General features: G+C 32.7%; 1 non-coding gene across 1 annotated transcript; it reads left to right on the top strand.

Annotated features, from left to right (window-relative positions):
* The first annotated feature begins 11,607 nt into the window (after positions 1-11,607).
* On the top strand, positions 11,608-11,709 carry LOC112481525. The gene has a single exon (XR_003046905.1). It is a non-coding gene; the product is annotated as a U6 spliceosomal RNA (small nuclear RNA).
* The last annotated feature ends 2,595 nt before the right edge of the window (positions 11,710-14,304 follow it).

Below are 14,304 nucleotides of genomic sequence, written 5' to 3'. Positions count from 1 at the left end.
ATCAGTAAATTAAGGACAATAATAGGACCTACTTGAAGAGCCTTGTGAGGATTAAATGAGTGAATAAATGTCAATAATCGACAATAAATAATAATCGACAATAAATAATGTCAGTTCTTCTGTTTTTATTACTTACAAGAAGGCCTTTTTAAAATTATTTGTGAGACCCTGATGATTCTTTGGTCACTCTGTTTTGAGGATACATTTTTTTCTGCTATCTTGGCTCTCAAGTCAAGTCACCTCTGTAGTCTGTCTCACACATTATCAGTTGGAGGAATTTTATACATCTCAGCTTTTGATAGGAAAGATAACTGCTGTTTTTATAGTAGTTGTAAGCTGAAATTATATCTCCCAATTCCCTGAAACATGAATTCTTTGACATTTCCTGAGCAAAAGTGTGAGAAGAGCCAGCAGAGAATTTTACTGTTTGGCCATTTCACAAATTATGTCTTGAACACAACAAGTCTCCTCGGGATGTATAGCTAATCTATAATCTTATAGATAACTATAGAGATTATTTGTTTGCTCTAGCAATTTTTCACACTAAAAATGAACACAAAACAGTAGATTACTGCCCAAAATTCTGATTAATTTACATTTTGAGCTATATTATAGAAACATGACGTGCTAATCAATAAATAAAGGACAACATATTTCATATTTCGAAACAAGTAAACCATTATGGAATATTTTCATTGATTATTTGTAGAGTGTATATATTTAGCACAAATTTTGGTACATATTATTTAACAATACTTCTTGATTTGATTTTAATTTGCAGAAGAAACAGAAAGTTTTCTTTATGAGCATCAGTACAAGTACAGTAATCATATTCTTTATTTCGGCTTAGTCCAAAGTAGAAAATTAACATTATATTACTAGCTATCTTTATGCCAAGTGCTTATAGTGCGATTGCCTTTGAAAAGCCCTAAACTCTTTTTTCTATATTCAGAAAGCATTTATCTAGTCATTAATATAGAGTGTATAGAATATTCATTACTATTCATTGTTTGTAGAGATTCTTCTGTTAATAATGTCACTATGTAAGCATGGTAATGAACAGATACATGCACATAAATATATATAAAAATTATATAAAATAAGTGTGTGTGTATATAACATAAAAAGAAATTTTTAGATTGACCAACAAAACAGAATTACACACCTTAAAGAAAGTGATTCAGCAAAATGCTTTTGTCTTTGGTTTTAAAAATTAACAAAAAAATACTAGGCAATTGCAAATAAAAAGATATCAGGGTCACAGTCTTGATACCTGATATGATAGAATTCAGAATAAGAGAAATGCATGAAAAGAGACAAAGAAGGGCATTTTAATGCCAAAGACTATAAATCACAATAATTTTAATTAATATTTGTGCATCCAATGCCACAGCAATATTTTTCACAGAGCAGAAGTTGTAGAAAATACAAAGAAAAATAGAATCATGACCAAAAAAAAAAAAAAAAGTAATGGGGGAACTAGTCTTATCAAATACTAAAACATATTAAGTCTGTACAAAAAACCAGACTGGTATTAGTGAAAACATCCAAGTAAATAGAACAGAAAATTTAGAAATAAACTCAATAATATATGTAAACAGTCTACAATAAAGGCAGCATTTTTAGTGGGAAAAAATATATATACTTTTTTTTAAAGTGGTGGAATAAAGTAGTTGGAAAAATTTCAAATGAATCAGAGATTTCACTGCAGAAATGAAGCCATGCGAGTAATATAAAGAAACCTGAGTGAATTCCTCTGTATGCCTGTCATGAGGAAATGTTTCATAGTTTGGCACAAAATCCAGAAAGAAGGGAAAACTCATTTTATTCCATAAAAGTTTAAAAATAAATGACAAAGGAAAAAAAAAGCAAAATAAAATCAATGATATTCTTGGGAGAATATTTGCAACTTACTGCAAACACAAAGTGTTACAATTTCTAGTACACAAAGATCGTCTTAAAATATATAAGTAAAGCATCAACTATGGAAAACTGAGCTAGAGAAATAAACAATTTACAGTGAAAGAAATGCAACTGCCTTTTAATAATATAAAATTATGCTCAAAGTTGCTCATAAAAAAGGAAAATGCAGATTAAAACTACACTGAGTTATCATTTACACATATCATATTGGCAAATTTCCAAACTGTGACAACATATTTTTTTGGAAAGGTTGTGGGGAACATGGCACTCTCATATATTACTGATGCAAATGCAGAAAGATATAAAATACATGGAGGGAAATTTGGCAATATCTAACAAAATTCATGTGCATTTACTCTTTGACTCAGAAATTTTACCTCAATCTCAAAAATACACTGAAAATTTTCAAAACGAGATATGTACAAAGTATATATGCATCATATGCACATACAGTAATTGTAAGACTATTTGTAAAAGCAAAAGACTTGAAACCAACTAAATGTTCATCAGTAGAGGAATGATTGAATAAATATTTATACAATGGATAAATGTAAATATAGATGTGAAAAAGAATGAGGAAAGGCATACGCTTTTTTATTGGGTAATCTCTAGGATATACTGTTAAGTGAAAAAGAAGGTAGAGAAAAGTATCTAAAGCACGCCAGCATTTAAGCACTTACCTAACAAAGATACATATACATAATCACATACATATACATATGTATGTGTTCTCATATTTATATTTTAATAAAAACAAAGAATTTTAAAAAACCCATAAAATTTAGAAAAATGTTGATATCTATAGTATGAAGTGATAGAAAAAGGTAAAGAGAATAGAAATAAAAGCTTTCTGAGGATAGGCTTTGTTTATGACCTCCACTAGAACATCCGTATTTATGCTCAGTCTAAATATATTTATAGCTGATGTTTTAATGCTTTGATAGCAGAGAGTCTACATCCATTTGAACTACAACATTCAGGTGGATTAATTCTCTCTACCTGGTAATGTGAATGTCTGGCTATTTAAGGATATGCTTGTATAGGATCATCTGTAATGATTTTAGGATAAATACTCAAAGTTCATTTATAGAATTTTATTATAATCTAATATATTTGGGAAATAGTGTATCAGCGCTGAAGAAAGAAACAGAAGATTTAAGGATTTTCCAGATCCTAAAGAATGCCCAAAAGGACTGAGGAAGTTATGTGTAAGTAGGGATGTATGGTGAGGGCTAATTGGGTGAGACTCCAGGCCTGTTGCCCAAACTTCAACCAAAATAATTTCACTGCATGGTATACATTAGCATTCAATGCAACATTTTCTTTATAGAACAGAATCTGCAGACCATAAAATAGTTTGAAAATGACTTAGACAGGAAATAAAATGTTTTAATTAGAATTATCTCTCATATTAAATCTACATGAGACTGTATACTTTTATTATTCCACAAATGTGGACTATAAAAAAAAAACACACAAATATGATCATTCAAATAAAAGAGAAATTGAAGAATTCCAAGATCAAGCATAAAAGAAGATATGCTTGTACCAGATGTCAACATAGTTGTCATTGCACATAAAATTGGCTATATTCTTCCTAGAGGTCAAAATAAACCAGATAAGTTACATAGCTCTTATTTGTAGAAAGAAAGGTAAAAATAACAGAATACAAAAAAATGTACTGGAAAATTATTTGGAAAATAAGCTATGATTTTATCAGTTAGACTCTCTTCAGCTGAACATAATAGAAAACCCAACTTGAACTAACTTACACAACAAGGTTAACCTTGAAAAACAAGGAAAACCATTTCCAGAATTCCCTAGAAAATCTTTTTTCACGTCTCATTGACCCAAATTAGGCTACTTTTTTCTTATACCAAGTCCCTGGAAAAGGAGGAGGAATGAGCTACTCCAATATTTGTGTACTCCATGGAATAGGGCTGAACAAAACTGATTTCTGTTGGAAAAAAAGGAAGGAGGGATGGATAATGCTATAGGCAACCCATTACGACTATTTTAATGATTTAATGGAAAATGTCCTGGCTTTACCGCACTCACCAAGGTGGATTTTATATGACTATTTATTGTTCATCTTTGTTATAAATCAGAGATATATATGAAAGGACATCTCACCTAAGGCTAATGAGATTTAAATACGAATCTGTTTATTCGACTTTCTCCATATCCAAACTGAACTTCAGGCCAGTCGACTATTAGCATTACATAATATAGATTGAAGAAGTTGGAAAGTAAAAGATGAGCAAAGCAGAGGGAGCCGCTGTTCCACAAGATCCACCAACACAGAAAACAGGAAATGAGGGCAAGCTCCCATGCGAAGGTGTAAACAAGCCTGCCTAGATGGCGCTTTCTAACTGTATTAATAAACACTCAGTCTAGGCACTAGAGTAATTAGTTTTAGCTAATTATTTAGGTTACTTTTATGACAAAGAACTAGGATACTAGGATTCTGAAAAAGTAGATTCATAGGCGCAAGCATGAAAACGAATCAAAAAGAAAAGAGGGAGAGCTGTCAATCAATTATGAAGTTTTCTCACTTCATAATTGATAAGGAGAAAGACTACCTTACTTCATCAAAAAAGTAAACTATAAAAGTTCCTACAAGGAAAACCAGTTTTTACCTAAGGAAGCTTCTTTGAATAGGCTCTAGGCAAAGTACTTAACAGAGACCATAAACTTCCACATTAGGGAAAGGGACAATGTGTCTTTTCCTTAATCATTTTCAGAGGGTATGTTTCCATAATAGTTCACAGCCATAAGGTAATCCTGGTAACATTCTCTTTGGGAATTGAAACTAAGCATTCTAACAACAAAAGTGAAGGCCAGGATGGCTTATTGGCCCATTATATATACCATCTAGGTAATCAAATGAATTTTCTAAATATGTAAATTTATTTAAAAGTGATTCACTCAACATTAGAGCATGTTTTCCACAGACTATGCTTTTAGTTTTCTTACAGTTACACTGAACACTTCTATTCTGACAGCACTTAGATACTAGAATCATGTGTCTCTCAGGATCAAACTTTAAAGCTCTCATCCCTTACTAAAGGGGCCTATACTTAAAGGTTATCTAAAAAAGTAATAGGATCATTCGGGCATAATGTTTTTTAAAAGGGGGAGCAATTGAATCAACACTTGAAATTATTTTAGAATAATGGGATCTGTGTGAGCCTCCTGCTTCTTTTTTCTGTACACAGAATCTGTGATAAGTGAAAAGTTAATGAAAGATACCAAGACACACATTGTTGAGTTGTTCAAGATTGTATTTAGCTGCATATTATAGAAATCTGACAGACAATGGCTCAGACAAGTAAGGATATAAATTTTTTTAATCTCACATAACAAGGGATAAAGTTGAAAGCCATGTAAGACAGAGGCACAAAGACCCAGGCCTATTACAATCTCTAGACATAGAAGATAGAAAAGCTATTATACTTCTGGGCATCATATCTATGTTTAATGAAGACTAAGGATGCATAAAGAGTAGCAAAAATGTGCACTAACAGTGTGAATGTGTGTGTACAGAAAGCCCCATTTTTCCAGGAAGACCTCCACTTGTATTACATTAGCTAAATCTGGAAAACATGATGACCTTTAGTTTCAACGGTGTCTGAGGAATATTTTAAATGTAACATATTGCTTCCCTCTGAAACTTAATAAGTAAAGGAAAAGTGGATATTAGGTAGGCAATTAGGAGTATCTGCTTCAATTATTCTTAGAAGATTTCTCTATAATATTAGAAAGGACGTAACTGTATAAATTCTTAAAAAGTTGGACCAAAAACCTACTTGCTTTTCATATCATATGTCTGATTACAAAGATATTTATTTATCCACTCAAGAATCACTACTATACCCGGATTCTGACTAGGTACTATATTAGATGTTAAATAAACAAATAAGACACAAACCTGCCCTCAGGAAGCTTACAATCTGGTAGATGAGAGAGACTGGTTTAAAAATAACTTGTGAAAGGGGTGAAGAAAACCAGAATCTCACCCCAACGTATCTCTTTAATATAAAAATTATTTTGAGCTGAAGGCAGTTAAAAAGCAGCAAACACAGAAAAAGCTTCTTCTTTTCTGACTAAAGGCAGAATATAAATTCTCCTTCCACTGGAGACAGACTCTTAGCAGCCTAGAGATGGCAGAGAGGAATCTGCAAGCAAAACTTACTCCACTAGTTTCCTCCCACACATTTACCTTCCCACAGTCTGCTGCTCTTGGAAGCCTAACACTGCTTTTCTTTGTCCTGTCATTTCCCTCTAAATTTATTGTTCTTTGTTGGAAGATGCTATATAAGCTGGAATTCTAAGCCACCATTTTGAATTACTTTTGGTTTAGATTTCTCCTGCATGATGTGTGCTGAACATTAATAAACTGTTTCTCTTTCTCTCTCTCTCTCTCTCTCTCTCTCTCTCTCTCTCTCTCTCTCTCTCTCTCTCTCTCTCTCTTTTAATCTGTCTTTGTTGAAGAGTCCCAGCTGAAAATCTAAAAAGACAGAGGTAGTTTTGCCTCCTTTAAGGGGCTTTGTAGAATGGCCAATAGCAACAAAAAAAGTGATGAATTTTTACCTGGGAGATTGGAAAGGGAGTGTCAGGAATAATTTTATGCCTGAGTTAGTCATTAAACAGTATTTTGAAAGAATGTAGGTACTGGCTAGATAGATTGTCTGGGGTAAAATGAAGGGACTAGAATATTTCCATAAGTTTAAGCAAAATCACATAAGAATCAAAGAGCTTAGTATATTCATGGCACTACAGGACTCAACCAATTTTCTGTTGTTGCATAAAGTTATGAGGGGATATAAAAATCAAACTCAAGTAGAAAGAAAAATACTTTGTATAATATAATCAATTATCAGAGAAAGCTTTTTCAGAACAAAAAGGTATAAATTCTCAAACTTATTGCTTACAGAGGAAGCCCCAATAACTGTTAGATTAAGTTCTCCTTAGAGTTTAAATAAAAATGGCAATTTTGTTTTCCCTTACCACAGCAACACCATAGTGCTACATGAGCATGTAATAGGTTTTCAGGGCTGCTAGCCGGGGGGGTAAAGTAGGATTTGTAATTTCATAGTCCATCTCTCCCAACTATTTTGCAAGATCCATTACTTCCTTTGCCTCAAAGAGTAGGAATGTCTCTGTAGAGTATCTCATAGCATCTTTATTACTCAATATTTCCATTTTCTTGGTCCCACATTTTTATAATGGCTAGACTCTGATTGACAGTTCCCAGTGAAATTGAAACTTCCATGCAATGGGAATACCTTTGCTGATAAGTGAACCCTTGGAACACCTGGCTGAGGGGTTCCCTTGTTATCTCTACACAACCAGATACTTCTTATTTTGGTTGCCATTACAACTTCCAAGCACCATTCTCAAAATATCCTGCCTTCATCATCTCTTTTATGGAAAATATAATTCACGATAAATCTAATTTGCCATTTTTTTTTTTTAAATCAGTCAGGGCTCTTGTAGGAAACACTCATCCTTGAAGATTCATATGAATAAATAAACCACTCTTTACAGAAGGGATAAGCAGCATTAAAAGGGATGATGAGGCTTCCAGAGACTAGCAACAGTGGGAAGTTGTTGCTCTAGCAGAAAGGATAAGGTAAAGAAAAGGCATTTCCTAAGATTAGTGACAAATGCAATTTGGAGGAGTCCCCAGGGCAGCAGCTCTAAAGGTAGAAACACACAGCTATTGCCAGAGACCTGGCACCAAGAAAAGTAGAGGGCACAGATCCTTTGATTGTCTTCCCTCCCTTCCCCATCTTCTATTGTACCTTCCATTGGCCAACATGAGGGAAAAACCAGGTGGGTAACTCCTAGTCATAGGGTAGGAAAGGGAGAAAAATGGCTTTGTGGGAGGCAGGCAAATGCAAAATAATCTGGAAATCCCTATGCTTATTTTTTAGGTCGACAATGCTGATTTTTCATATTCCGGAAAACTCTAACTATCGGATAGAAAATTATACCTTGGCTTCTGATGAGGACAGATCTTCTGGTGTTTGAACCCTGAAATGATAGGAGGAATCTAGTAACATTAACTATAATTTTTTTTAGGCAAAAAAAAAAAAGGTTTGAATTATGGCTCCACTAATTAGCTTAGTCAAGTTACTTTGCATCCATGAACAGTTTTCCCATTTAACAAATTTATAGAACTATCAGGAAAAATATAAGTAAATAATTTATATTAAGCAATTATCACAGTGACTAGCACATTATAAGCACTTTGTAAATGTTAACTAATTTGTCTGTTTTAACCATGTAGCTTTGGATATAGAAATAATACCTACACCATAAAGTTGTGAGAATTAAATGAATAAATAAATGTAAAGGACTTAGGAAAAAAAGTCCAAAGTCTATTATTATTATTATTTAAATTAATACTTTAAGAACTATTCATTGAAATTTTAAAATTCAATACATTCTTATGTTTTAAAAAGCAGGAGATAAAAAAATATGTACAGGATAGTTCCATGTTTTATAATATGGTACCTAGTGAAGAACTTCAAATTATTTTAACAAAATGGCTGCATTTAAAAGTTGTTAGCTATTAATAGTAGAAATAGCACATCACCATAATGGAACATGACTCTGTTTTGGAAAAGACACTGGAATGGTCATTTAATTTTACTCATTATGGAAAATGACCCTCATCATTGACTAGCCCACAGAACTTGAGAAACTGCCTGTAGGGGATTCTCTGTGATAGAGTGTGGTTTCTGATTTTAGGAGCAATGATGTCTGATGCACATTTAATTATGCTCTTTGGCATCATTCTTTCATCAAAAGAATTATGTGATATAAAATCTGTCTTATGCCTTGGGCTGTGGAAAAAGGCATTATTTCCATTATTTGGGGTGAAGTAGACTCCAGAAAGGTGGTATAGGATTGATAGCAATAATGAGGACATGTGACTATGTAAACTATAAGGAGTTCTACAATAAATAAAGAAAGATCCTTCTAAACTTGAAGAAATTAATTTCTTTACCTGCTTAAAACATTTATGTTCTATGCCTGAATGCATACATTAAGTTGAGAAATATTGAGAATTCAATATAAATCATTTATCATCAGGTTGATGTGATATATAAAGATTTTAGAAAGATAAAGATTGACATGCAGATAATAATAAAAGAACATCTAGATGAAACATCAGCATTCTGAAATGTTGAAGACATTGATTTAATTTTCTAGAACAAAGTGAAGTTGAAAAAAATCATGAAAGATGATACAAATGAATATTTTATGCTAGCAACTATATTCACCAGTTATATTTTAAACCACTGCCCTTTTTTCCATCTTCATTGTAATTGCCCTAGTTTGGATATAGTTGTGGTTTGCTAAGACCTCCCAACACCCTTTGATGACTTCAATTTGTACTTTTAGTAAAACTGAAACTCTATGCCTTGGCATTTAAAACCACGCCTAGTCTTGGTTTCACATACCTCTAAAACTCATCTACAAATCTCCTGCTTACTCTCAGTGTTCCAAGTTTCTTCTCATCTCAGGGACTTCACACTTGTTCTTCCTTTAGCTTGGAACACATTCTTTCAAGATATTCACATTGTTGGAATTCCCTTTTTATTGTGGCCTCATTTCAAATGTCACCTTCTCAGAGAGGTTTTTGTTTGTTTGTTTGTTTGTTTAAAGCCTACAGCACCTGGTCTTCCTAGGTGGTCTCCCATCCAAGTACTAACCTGCTTAACTTCTGAGATCAGAAGGGATCTGGCTTGTTCAGGGTGGCATGGTCTTAGTAGAGAGGCTTTTGATGACCATGATTTCTAAAGTTTTTTAATAGTTTACTTTCTCTGAGGCTCATCTCATTACATAAAATTATATCTTTTTAAAATTTTCTGCTCTTGTATCTGGCTTGTTGGCCTGGGGAGAATCAGTGGTGGTGTACCATCTGGACAGCTTAGAAACCCTACTGGGATGTAGAGTTGATCTTAACTGATGCTGGCTGACCAGCTACCCTCAGACTTTCACTACTAACTTCATATCAACTCTAATCTCACCCTCTCCACCACCAGCAATTCAGGTTTGGTAGGACAACCTAAGTATACCGCCTCTTCTATAAGTTGCTTATTGTTAAGAGGTATTACCAAAACAAAAATTATTAAATATACTCTTCAACCTTGTAGGATATTTGGTCCTGTCAAAAACATCCACTGAGATGGTGTGTCCACTCCAGAAGGTCCTTGATATTTGGTCCACGGAGGCAAAAAGGACTGTTGGCAGTATAGCCATGACACAACTAGCGGACCAATAAAACATGATAGTGTTTTTTATGTATTTATCCTATAAACCAAAAGCGTAAATAAACATCATGGGCTATTTGGACCCAGGGACATTTTCTAAGCATGGACATTTTTGACAGGACCAAATATCAAGGACCAGTTGGCATGGACTACATTTGTTCATGAATCTTTTAAATAGGACCAATTTCAAGGACATTTTGGTGTAGACCAAATGTTTCCATGGACATTCTGAATGGGAAAAAATGTCCACTAATCCTCTTCAACAATAGTTTCTGCGGCGTTTGGATTTCTCTGTGCTAAATCTTATTCCTCCACCTCCCCAAACGCACAAGGAGAAATATACTGAAGTATGGTAAATATACTTAAAAGATATGGAAAGATATTAGCCACATAAGTTTATATATAATATATAAAACAGAAAAATAGTTATTTTTTTAAAAGAACTGTGGTAGTATTAAGCATAAAAAAAATAGAAGGAAAATTACAGAACACAATAGGTGGGGAAAAAAAGGTATAAAGAACCTATAGGTAGAACAAATTATCAAGCTAGAATATCAAATTGGGAAATTCTCCCTGCTGGCAGGAAAAAAGGAAAAAGAGAAAAAAATATAAAAGAGACATGGAAGATATACATGGAATTGTCAAATCTAGAAATTAGATGTTCCAGAAGGAGAGTAAAATAATGAACAGGATAAAATATTTCAAGAAATTCCCAGAATTGAAGAAGGATGAAAGACTTGAGTTTGAAACTATTCAGAGTGCCACAAGAAAGCCCCACATTCAGAAATAATGCAATGATATTAAATATAAAGTATAAATTTTTAAAGTTCAAAAGAGAGAGCAGATCATCTAAAAAGAAGAAGAAACATACTGACATCATACATTTCAACAGGAATTCTATATTAAAAACACAATGGGGTAATATTTTACAGTAAAACAATTATGAAACTAGAACTTGATGTGCAACCAAATTATCAAAATAGATGCATAAAATGTATGTGATAAATTCAATACTAATTTATAATTATAAAAAAACACAAACTCATGGAAAATATGGAATAAAATAAAATTTCTCTAACTTTGTAAAGATTATATAACAAAAAACTGTTACAAATATTTTTAATGCAGAAATATTAAGATCGAAAGGATAAGAAGATCTCTTTCAGCACTATTCTTTAACATAGTATTGGGGAGTCTGCCAGCACTAAAAGAAAAACAAAATAAGTGAGAAATAAGGAATGACATAAGCTGGTGAAACTGTCATTACTTTTAAATGAAAAAAAAAAAATCAACAAGCTATTAGAAGTAATAAAAGCTCAGCAAAGTAACTGAATACAAGATTAACAAAACCAATAATGGTTCTCTGTACCAGAAATAATCTAGAAAACAGTCTTAAGTGTTCGTTTCGTCACATATACTAAAATTGGAATGACAGAGAAAATTAGCACAGCCACTGTGCAAGGATGACACACAAATTTGTAAAGCATTCCATATTTTTTTTTAAATGAGGAAAGTTTAAGCGACCTCTGGGACAACATCAAGCATACGAATATTAGCCTCAGAGAGGTACCAGAAGGAGAAGCGAGAGAACAAGGAATTAAGAACCTATCTGAAGAAATGATAACAGAAAATTTCCCTAACTGGCAAAGGTTAGGTTTCCCTAACATACAAGTCCAGGAAGCACAAAGAGTCCCAAACAAGAAGAACCCAAACAGACACACACTGAGACACGTTATAATTAAAATGCCGAAGGTTAAAGATAAAGAGAGAATCTTAAAAGCAGTGAGAAATACAACTAGTTACTTACAATGGTACTCCCATAAAAAGTCAGATGATTTTCAACAGAAACTTTGCAGATCTGGTAAGAAATATTTAAAGACAAGAACCTATAACCAAAAATACTCTACCCAGCAAGGCTATCAAAGTGAAAGGTGAGATAAAAAGCTTCCCAGACAGGAAAAAGCTAAAGGAATTCATCACCAACAAGCCAGTATTACAAGAAATGTTAATGGAACTTCTGTAAAAAGAAGAATAGAGAGGAAAACAACTCATAAATAAGAATAATAAAAAGGCAATAACTATGTACCTATCAATAATCGCCATAAACGTAAATGAATTAAATGCTCCAACTAAAGACATAGGGTAACTGAATGGGTAAGAAAACAAGACCTATGCATATGCTGTCTACAAGAGACTCACTTTAGATCAAATGACACACACAGACAGAAAGTAAAGGGATGAAAAAAGATATTTCACGCAAATGGAAGTGAAAAAAAAGCCATGGTAGCAATACTTATACCAGACAAAATAGAGTTTTAAACAAAGGCTATAATAAAAAAAAAAAGAAGGGCATTAAATAATGATAAAGGGATCACTACTAGAAGACATAAGCCTAGTAAACATATACAGGAGAATCTACATATATAAAGCAATTATTGACCGACAGTAATACATTTATAGTAGAAGACTTTAACACCCCACTGACACCAATGGACAGACCTTCCAGACAGAAAATCAACAAGGAAACAGCAGCCTTAAATGACACACTAGACCAGATGGATTTAATTGATATTTTCAGAGCGTTTCACCCCAAAGCAGCAGAATATGCATTCTTTTCAAGTGCACATGGAACATTTTCCAGAATAGTCCACATGTTAGGCCACAAAACAAGTCTCAACAAATTTAAGAAAACTGAAATTATAACAAGCATCTTCTCTGACCACAATATTATGAAACTAGAAAACCACTACAAGTAAAAAATTGGAAAATACATAAACATATGGAGGCTAAATAATATGCTACTAAACAATAAGTAAGTTAACAGTGAGATCAAGGAAGAAATCAAAAGAGACAAATGAAAATGAAAACACAATGACTCATACTCTCCGGAACACAGTGAAAGCAGTCCTAAGAGGGAAATTCATAGCAATATAGGCCTACCACAAGAAACAAGAAAAATCTCAAATAAACAATCTAATCTTACACTTAAAAGAAATAGAAAAAGAACAGCAGACGAAATTCAAAGTGAGTAGAAAAAAGGAAATAATAAATATCAAAAGGAAAATAAATGAAATAGAGTCTGGAAAAACAATATAAAAGATCAGTGAAACCATAAATTGGTTCTTTGAAAGGAAAAACAAAATTGATAAACCCTTAACCAGATTCATCAAGAAAAAAAAAAGGAGAGGACCTAAATAAATAAAATCAGAAAGAAAAATAGATTTGAAAGTACATTATTCACAATTGCAACAAAAAATAGTTTGGCACATAAACTACAAAATATCAGATAATTAACTCAATAAAAATGTACAGAATTTTTGATCAATTAAAATTAAATTATTAATAAATTATATATGTGTATATGTGTGCTCCATGGCATATTTTTTTAATATATTTTAAAAGTAGCGAGTTTGCAAATCTATTCTCCTTAACAAACTGTTGTCAAATAAGGAATATATACTAAACAGATACTAAGTATTCTTTAATATAAACCCTCTACCAGGAAAAAGTAGACAATAATAATTATATGTGTGTGTGTGTATATATGTATATATACACACACACATATATAAGGTGTATATATATATATATAAGGTATGTGTGTGTGTATATATATATATATAACCTTATGATCTGGCAATCTCATACTAAGGAATTTATCCTATGTTCTCATGCAGAAGAAAATCTTATAGCATGAGTATTGCAATATATCTTGTGTTGACAGGGAATTGGAGTCAATTAAAGTACTCTTTAGTGAGACCTAGATGCCACCAGTAGAATACAAAACAGCAGTAGATGCAATAAGTGAATGTACACACAACATGGCAAGATCTCAAAAGGTAATTCTAAGTGAAAAAATAAAAATGAGATCTTCGCTGCAATATCATCTATGAAATTTAAATTTCATGCACACAAAATAACAATGCATGTTTTACAAGAGCACATGAAGACAGAAAGCTTTGTGACCAACATGTTAGAATGGTTGTCCGTTGTTGTCTCTAGGGATGGGGAAGAGGTGAGTGAGAGGAATGGTGCCAAAAGGAAATTAATTAATTAAAATGTAACTAAAATAATTACAAGAAAAGAGTTTGGC

This window comes from Pteropus alecto, unplaced genomic scaffold, assembly GCF_000325575.1.
Source record: "Pteropus alecto unplaced genomic scaffold, ASM32557v1 scaffold72, whole genome shotgun sequence".
Lineage (NCBI taxonomy): Eukaryota > Metazoa > Chordata > Mammalia > Chiroptera > Pteropodidae > Pteropus > Pteropus alecto.
Note: the sequence above shows the minus strand (reverse complement) of the source record. Positions and strands in the feature narration are given on the sequence as shown.